This window comes from Myiozetetes cayanensis, unplaced genomic scaffold (genome assembly GCF_022539395.1).
Source record: "Myiozetetes cayanensis isolate MyiCay16 unplaced genomic scaffold, myiCay2020 scf6-25, whole genome shotgun sequence".
In the NCBI taxonomy this organism is placed as follows: Eukaryota; Metazoa; Chordata; class Aves; order Passeriformes; family Tyrannidae; genus Myiozetetes; species Myiozetetes cayanensis.
Genome location: NW_026087853.1, coordinates 38,728,074 through 38,737,330, shown reverse-complemented (window position 1 = coordinate 38,737,330; position 9,257 = coordinate 38,728,074). Strand labels below are relative to the sequence as shown.

The following is a 9,257-nucleotide window of genomic DNA, read 5'->3' as shown; positions in this document are numbered from 1 at the left end:
GCCTCCCCGGCACCAGCGCCGCCGCCCCGCCGGGACCCGCCGCCGCCGCGCTCCCGCTTCCGGCCGCCCCCCGGCGGGGCGGCAGGGGGATGGCGGGGGCACGGCCAGCCCGCGGAAACTGAGTCCCTGGGAACACAGCGAGGTGTCCGCGCACGTCCCCGGAGCGGGCTGCTGGGGCAGAAACGCGCCCGCTGTGCGAGACCTGCGCTTCTGGAACATGCCGGCCGAGAGATGTTCGCTTTGTTTTTTAATCTCTCTAAATGGATTATAAATTCTTTGGGCTACAGATGTGTAGAGACAAGCACAGTGGAAACCGGTTTTGGAGCGGAATTTCTGGAAGTTGTTAGAGCAGAAAAAAGAATGGCAGCCTCCTCTAGGGCTGAGCCTAGAAATGCTTTTAAAAGATACAATGACTTTTAAACATACTTGCCTCCTCCTCTCACGTTCGTTACAACCTTCGTGATGATACCTATGTAACCTCAGAGCTCCGTAAGCATTGGCGTCCTGACTGTTTAGTGGTTGAGAACACACACGGTTCTTACAGAGATTTGCAGAAACTGCTTGTGCTTAGGAAACTAGGTCGGAGGAGAATAAAGATTTACTTTTGTACAAGCCAAGCTAGTTTGGAACTATATTGTTTCCAGTATAGACACTTTCCAAAATTTACTGATGTACCTTTTAGTTCCACCTCTTACCATCTTCCCTGAGACACAGAACTTGTTCTTCACTTCAGTTTTTGGAATGAATTCCGTTCCCCAAGGAGGCAGTGCTGATGCTGACTCTTCTTTCTATGGTTTCACCCTAGTCCCATTACATCATACCGATGTCATGCCCTGGAGCAGGAGTTAGGAATTAAGTCAGCCACAGTCATCTGCAATGGCTTTCTGCATTCACGTAGTGGCAGCACAGTCCTACAGGCTACTGCACTGCAAATGCAGTTAAGTTGTATCTTTCTCATATGCAAAGAGAATGTTTATATAGGAAGCTCAATTTTGAAAGCAAACTTTTTAAAGAAACAGTATTTTGCATTTTGTTCTCAGATTGTACAATCTATGGTTCTTCTGTTCCACAGCTGCTTTCCTACTGCCTGAATAACTATCATCAGCCTTCCTGAGCCTTGCTCCAGTGACATAGTTCCCTGTGCCAATGGATCATAGCTGTGACTGTCACAGTTACAACAGGTATCTCCTCAGGTACCTACTGGTACCATGGTTTCAGAGAAATATGTGGGAGTTTGCTTTTGACTTCAGCGATGTAGGAACTCACTTCAAGACTTTCAGTTTTTATGACAACCTACCATAAGTCAGCACAGGAAGAATTCTGGCAGAAATGTTCACTCAGGAGCTCACGTCATCAGGTGTCAGCTGCTAGTGCACTGTACATCAAATAGAGCTTTTACACGGTTGGTGGCTGTGTATTGAATTTTCAGTGCTAGTCTAGAGATCAGTATGGAAAAATCAGAGTCCAGAAGTCTTGGTCCAAAATTTGGTATTTAGTCACAGCTGGAGCAGGGATCTGGAATGTTCTCCTGCCTCCCCCAAGCCACAGAACCACTTCAATATGATTTATGTGAAAATGACATTTAGGTTTCTGTATTCTTTACTGAATTGTTTCCTCAGCTGTGGGGAAAAAAACCAAAACCAGATCAATTCTAAATGTAGACTAACAAAACCAGACACTATATATTCAGTTCTCTTTGACTTATAACTGATTTTCTTGCCTCCCTAATGTCTTTACTTGGATGTTTCCAACCCTTGCTTCTTGTTTACAACCTTTGTGGTTTCTTGTGTCATTCTTGCAGGCATGGGGAAAGGCAGACAGCTTTCCAGGGAAAAAAAAAAAAAAAAAAAAAAAGAAAAAAGAAAAAAAGAAAACCATTATCGTTCACTGGCACCCATGAAGACATAGGGTACACCTCATGCATGACCCCTGAATGCTGATGCGTTATGTATCCATAAAAGCCAAGAGATATTTGCTGTGGAGCATGGCAAATCTTTTTGTCAATTAATTTGGTTACTGAAAATTGTCACTCAAAAGTATTAGTCAAATAATGACAAATGTTATGTACAGATTGATTTTATTGTTATCATTGTCTTTTAAAGTCCTACTTCGATCGATAAAGGAGTATACTATTGTCTGGGTCACCCATCTAGAGTATTCCGGTTGAAAAAAGTCGTCTAGAGTATTCCGGCTGAAAAAAAAAGAATAAATATAAAAGGAAACCCGGAAAATCAGTTATTCTCACTCTGCCGATTGGTTCCTGAGACGACTGGAGCGGTAGCTCACAGGCTCGGGATCACCCACCCTGCTGCCGCCGGAGCTGCAGTTGTGCGGAGGCACCGCGGGGCGGCGCTGCCCGCCCGCCCAACGGCGCCGCCGGGACCCGCGGGGATCGCACCGAGCGTCTTCCAGCGGGGAAGCCGGGAATTCCACAGGCGTCGGGGCAGGAAAGTTATGCACCTGCTAGGGTAGATACGATCTTTCGCACAGCGACTGGACACAAGCAACTAAATCCAAGCGTGGCACTACGTGAGTGGCCTTGGTAAGGCACCTGAACGCCGCGGGCAGTTAGTGGCACCTGGCAGCGACAGCCGGGCAATGGCTTGTTCTGCCATCCTTGTTCCTGTCCCTGGTGTGCCCAGTCGGGTTTGGGGAAGGAGGCTGGTGCTGCTGTACCGCTGATGGTCTCTCCCCATGAGGACGAGGTGTTGTGCTGGCAACACACAAACAGGACACAAACAAGCGGAGACTCGGGATAGTGCTAAATCTTCCCCGAGTCACTCCAGTGCTATGAGAAGCTTTCCTTTAGCCAGGCACAGCCTCAGTGGGATTTAGACCTCGAGTGTCTCAGAAAGCTTGGTGATCATCTACTCTGGTTGAAGGAGGGGGGCCCTGCGGAGGAGCCTGGCTCTCTTGCCACCGCGGGGAGGTGGTCTTCCCTAGGAAAACATTTTAGTATCTGAATTTCCACCACAAAACTTGCTAATAAAGGAGTCAGAGTGGCTTAGTAAATTCATGCTTCCTCACACCTAATAGTGCTCTCTGTACTCTGTCCCCAGGATCATCTTAAGCATATTCTTTCTTGTTTTGTAGTCAGAAGCTTGCTTTTGAAAGAGGGTGGGACATGAATGGTGTCCTGAAAGCATGCTAACTGCAAAGAGAAGGTACCAGAGCCTCAGCAAAATCTCTAGAGAGGTCTCATCAAAATGTTTCTGGAGGGCTGAGTGTAAGACTAGATGTTAAGCACTAACAGATAGGGCACAGGCAAGCAGAGAAACAGGGGCAGACCATGAATGTGGACAGGGCAGAAAGATCTTTAAAAGTTCTTCCCGGTTAAGTTGGTTAGGCACTGAAAGAGATGTCCAAGGTTTCTGTGGTATCTCTTGGAGATTTTTAGCAGTTCAGCTGGCCTTGATCTTGAGCTTTCCAACCTAATGTTTTCTATGATCCCCTGGTTGAGAATCAAAAAACAGTATCAAGGGGTAAAAAGTAAATTGGAGAGAGAACTCTCTAAGTGTGTGAAAGGAGCTGTGAGGCCACAGCAGTAGGCACTTTTGCCCATTGTTTGGTGGGCGCCAAAGGCAGTAACACTCTTGCCTGGAAGTCCTGCTCTGACTCATCCCAGGAGACATTTCTGCAAGGCACAGCAGAAAAGGAGAAGTGACTGCTGAGCCCTGAAGCAGGGGGGAGGAGGGGAGCCGGCCCCATGGAAGCTCAGAACAGGGAATTTTAGTCTTACTCATCATATTATTTTTATATTTGGGTTTTCAGATGTAAACCTCAGTATTTCTGTCAGCATATTAACTCTGTGTGCACCTCAAGTTTGTCCACTAGCTGCAGGGACTCCTGTCTGCCTTACTCCATGCAGACACACAACTTCCAGCTGGGAGCTCAGTCTGACTAGCAGTTTACTAGTGTTTGTAAGGAATAAATGAACTGCCTGGTCAGTGATGTTAAATCTGGGCAGAATTCAGTGTCATGCTGGAGAAAGAAGAAAAAAGACAGGCTTGGTCTGAGAAAGATATAGCCAGAGAGCAGGTTAGGGCAGATGAGTCAAATGTGGCAGATGAGCCTAGAGGATTTGCAGAAGTTGGAATTGAGATTTGTGCTGAAAAGGTGATCTACCTAGTCTTAACAAATGTAAGCAAGAAATGGAAGGGAAACCTATATGATCACAAAAAACAAATAGTGCTGGAAGGGCTAGCTGAATCTAAACCTCTAGCAAAAGACAAGCATGAATTCTTTACTGAGGTTTCAAGCTTAAATAGTGAGGCCACAACAGTACCCTGCCAAGCTAGGTATCAGTATGTGTTACGTGTGTGATACACGATGGTCTTTATCTTATATCTAAAATGTAGTTAGTTCTGGGTTTTGACCATGAAAGAGGGGTTTCTTATGTTTTTCAGAACTTGATAATGAAACCTCTGATTTCTGTAACATGTCTCCAGGGTACAGACCCAGCTATGGTTCCTTCACTTTTGTTGACAGAGTACAGGCTGCAGTTCTGTATGGATGTTTCAATATTAGTGTTGCAGGCATACAAATACTTTATAATCAACATTCACACTTTCATTCTCTGCACATCCCTCCTTAGTGAGGGCCATATTCTGAACCCTGGTGCCGAGATTCAAACTCCCAGTAACTGCAAGTAGTGAGACCTGTGCTGTCACTCACCTTGAGAACTGTAGGCTTCAGGCTGTACAGAGCTACATAACCTGTAAGTGGATCAGCCATCACTTGGCAGAGTTGTAAGTGCAGTAGTTATAAGGCATGGTATGCATAGAAGACTTAAATATCAGGTCCCTGAAATGTAGGTGTTAATGGAGTGCAAAAGGATCTCCAAAGCAGTACTACTGTGGTTCAGAACAATGCTTACCTCAAGCCAGCAGAGAAAAATTAAATTCTCCAAGTTATTAAATTCAGGAGGATCCATTATTAGCATTGGCCACTCAAATTCTAAGTGCAGTGATTGCAGCCTAGTCCAATTTTCTTCTAATGAGGAGGTCACAACAGTGTAGAGATCAGTGGTTTAGAGTCTCCTTCCAGACTCTTGATTAATCTGTGCAGTCTCCATTTGGGTAAAACACAAAACTGCTCAGTAGATTGGTACAAATAGTTCTGTAAAAAGACCAAGGGGAACATCTCCTGCTATATTTCAATCTGACATGCTGCATTATGAAATAAATTCTCAGAGACGGAAGAAAACTATGAGATCAGGGTTTTTCCATTTCTGTTTGTCTAAGGTGACAGAAGTTGTATAAAGCCGGCACTAAAAAAAGCACAATTGATAGCATAGTTCATCTGAGGTGCTCAAAGTAGGTGGGGTAAACCCTTTTTTTTTTTTTTTCTTTTCTAGATGACAAAGAAGCCCAGGACTGGAGCAATAGTGGGAGTGTCACAGTCAACACTGAAACTTAGTAGAGGATTCAGAAAACAAATAGCAAAGAGAATTGTCACTGAATTGCAACTGACATTCACTGACATGTTACCAGTAATCTGAGAATAATCTGTTACCAGTAATCTGAGAAACTTGACTTTTTGGTTAAACAGAACAATTCATATGCAACGTCCAAGATGAGTAGTCCACTACACAGCAATGCTTTTCTAGTGCTATGATCAAGAGAAATATGCAAGCAGAAGTAAATTTACCAGGGACATCGAGAGGATTAGTATAAGAAGGAAACAAGCAGCCTGGGGCAAGAAAAACTGTGTAGATACCAACTCAAAGTAAGTCTTAGGAGGAGAAAATTGGGATGCAGACATAGCACCTCAAAGATGAGCTCTATAAAACTATACCTATAGTTGGAGATGGATGGTGTCAGATACAGTAGTGATAGAGAAAAGATAGCTGAGAAAATGTTTTAACCAGCCATATGTTTTTATATTTATTCTCAGGCATTTACTTAAACTGTGCAAATGCCTCTGCTGGTTGGCAGAGCCAGTGGTCTCCTAAAGATCACAGATCCTGAGTTTGAAAGCTTATCTACCGTCCTCTTTTCTCCCTATTACCACAGACCTCTTCTCAGCAGGCTGGGGCTTTGCTCCCTGAATGCTGGGCTTGTGCTACACAGGTGCCCACCCCTGATAACACAGCTGAGGAGCCCAGAGGAAGTTATACAAGATGCTTTTGTCAACACTCCTTCCCACATAGACCATCTCCAGTCTCCTTTGTTACTGTAAATTGACATCAGAGCTGCTGAATCATGATACAGTAGTCAGAAAAATGTTATTTATGTTGTAGAAACAAGGCCCCCTCCCTCTCATTGTTTCCTGCCTGTGTCAAAATGGAGTCACTGATTTTTGTCCTAGCTCCTCCTGCCCTGGCACTTTAGGTGAAGTTGTCTGAGTTCTCCTGCTTCAGGCTAAGATAAAACACATATACAGATACAACCAAGATTTGATTCTGACGTGCTAAAAGACTGTCTCGCTGAGCAGACGCTTTCTGGACAGTTCACCATGAAAAGTCATTTGGAACCAGTTTCTGAGAGATCTGCCTACAAGGTCAGAGCCCCAAGGGAATTTTTCAGACCATACGCTGTACACTTGAAAAGCTGACCTCCCACAGAGAGGACTTTTTTGCACTACAAAAGATTTTGTTGGGGTTAGTTACAGCAGGCTTTATTCCTAAGCCTGTGGATGGAAGTGAACTGTGTTTTGACTTTTCAGCACTGTAACTAAATTCCTAACAAACCAGGATGCTGAGGAAAGAAAACAGTGTCGTATTCAGAAAGAGATGTGTGGAATAGAAGGACTTGCAAAGCATGAGACAACATAGAAAGACACAAGAAGGACATACAAAAGACAAGAAAGAGACAGGAGGTGACATGGTTATGGTCAGGGAGACACTAATGACCAGAGACAAGAAATTACCAAAATACTTAAAACATACAAGGAGAAAGACTGAGCTGTGTCAAAGAGAAAATGTGAGAGGCCTGGCAAAACACAAGAAAAGCCAGAGATCATTGTCAAGCCATCAAAAAACTTAATGATGATCAAAATTTTCTATGTATAAATTCTAAGCATTTAAAAGTTTTATGTGCAGATAAATACTTTTCAAAGCCCAGTGAGATTTAACTTTCTTACTTTAAACTAATACCTAGACTCCATATAGATTTGCTAAAGTGTTCAGGAGAAATGTCCAGACTTTGACTGCATAAACAAATTTATCAGGAAAAAATACCTATAGATCTCATGCAGAAATGCAATTTGAAAGTATGACATCAGTTATAAAAATCTAGAAAAATTCACAAATGACCTAATTTAATTCACCCATGACAAGAGAGTTCTAATTTCTTTCACCAGAATCCTGTTCATTTTCTGTTCTCTTCCATATTTTTATTTTACAACTAGCTAACAAACAAACAAAGTTATACTCTAAAAGAAACTATGGAAAAGCAATAAAAATTTCAGTTCTTCATTTACTGAGTCTTCCCCATGAATTATGACTCATCCTAAGATTATCAAAATGCATAATGAATTCAAAACACCAGGTTACTCTGGAATTATGACATAATTTAGACAACACAAATCGTTGATTTTCAATGCATTACAAAATTGTTATTGTGGCTATTTTAGCAGTAGGTGAGAACATTTGGCTAAATTACACATGGGCAATAAAAAATCTTGTAACCTAGCTTGAGCGACAGAACCTGTAGAAGAAATTACTGGAGAGAAAAGAAGATAAATTAAAAAAATATGCTACCGACTTATATTAACTGTGTGACTTAAGTCATGTGAAAAATTTGGTTTTTAACAACAAATGAAATCATCCTCCTTTCTCAATTCAACTATCATTGTTTGTCTTGTGGCACACCAAAACACAGGACAAAATTTAAAATACTTGCATAGTCATTACTGAGTGGCTAGCTAAAAACAGATCATAAAACTCTGCATAAACTTCCTTATCATGTGCTTTATGTATCTCATAGTTTCAAACATACCCATCCCGATTCTATTAAGAAAACATCCTTTTGTACCACTGATATATAGATGTCTGTAAAACTGGTGGAATATCATTGCCTGTTGCACTATCATCCCTTTGAAACAGTGAGCCTATGCTAAGTAAAGTTGGCACCATTTTTGCCACTGTATTTCCATTAAATGTAGGGCATTTAACTGATAAAGGGTGAATGACAGTAGTGACAGTGGGAGCAAATCCTTGCCTCTATTTTTTTCCAGACTTGCACGGATTTTAAGATTTGTAGCAGAGTTTCAGCTGATTTTTCTTTGTGATAATAGCATTTAGTGCTGATACTGGCTGCCTTTTTCTTAAAAATTAACAGATCTCAAAAATTTTACTCTTCTTTAGATACAGTACTTTACTTCAAACAAGTCACTAAACATATACCTCCCATGACCAACAGGGAAAATAAAGGCATACAGAGTGCAAGTGGCCAGCTAGTGAGTCAAGGAACCAGAAAATTAACCCAATGTCCTAGATTACAAGCCAGACCCTAAGCAGTGGATCATGCTCTCCTAAGTCAGAATTTGCTATTCCATTTTCTTTTATAAAATCTACCTTTCAACAAATGTAATTCAGAGGTTACAGATAGCTAAAGTGATATTTTTGCAAGTGTTTGAAGACTGAAAGAGAACACCAAAGGTAGTAGGACAAAATCTTGAGAAAGATGTAATCAGGAAAAGAGCACAGCAATGTGGCTTTAATACAAAGGTAAAAACATAGGAAAATTTTAGGGGTCTGGAGGGTGATATTATTGGAAGCAGTAGTTTAGTCACCTTTCATGTTGGGGAGGAGTTATTTATAGCTCTTTGTTTTCCACGTGGTTTGCTGTGGGACTTTAACAGAAAACACATGGTTTTCTATGTCTGGCAAGATAAAGCAGATGACAGACTGGACTTAAGAGCCAAATGAGACTTCAGAGCTCTGATTTTGCCAGTGCAATAAGTAGTTTTCCAGCTGTGGCTCTTCAAAAAACTTCCATTCTGTATCTTTAGTAGTTTATAATATGGTAAAATAAAAGGTTTTAAGTTTGGATTGAATATTCTTGCACACTGAATGTCCATGAAATTTATCCATTTACACATGGAACATTTATTTTTGATTTTTTCCTCAGAACTGATTAGAAATTGGTCAGATTATGAGCAGAAAATCAGGATGACCCAAGTACAGACTTGTCACAGGTCTCTAAAGTTTAAGCTTGTGTTTACCAACCGTTTAATACTCTCCATTCCTAAGGGACTAAGAGGATAAGCAGATGGTCTGCAAAGCAAAACTGTAGTATTTGAGGCTTGAAGGG

The 9,257-nt window shown here is 41.8% G+C and overlaps 1 long non-coding RNA gene across 1 annotated transcript; it reads left to right on the top strand.

Annotated features, from left to right (window-relative positions):
• Nucleotides 1-124: 124 nt before the first annotated feature.
• On the top strand, nucleotides 125-2,075 carry LOC126650826 (uncharacterized). The gene is made up of 3 exons (XR_007631509.1): nucleotides 125-489; nucleotides 1,073-1,193; nucleotides 1,802-2,075. It is a non-coding gene; the product is annotated as an uncharacterized LOC126650826 (long non-coding RNA).
• Nucleotides 2,076-9,257: the final 7,182 nt, after the last annotated feature.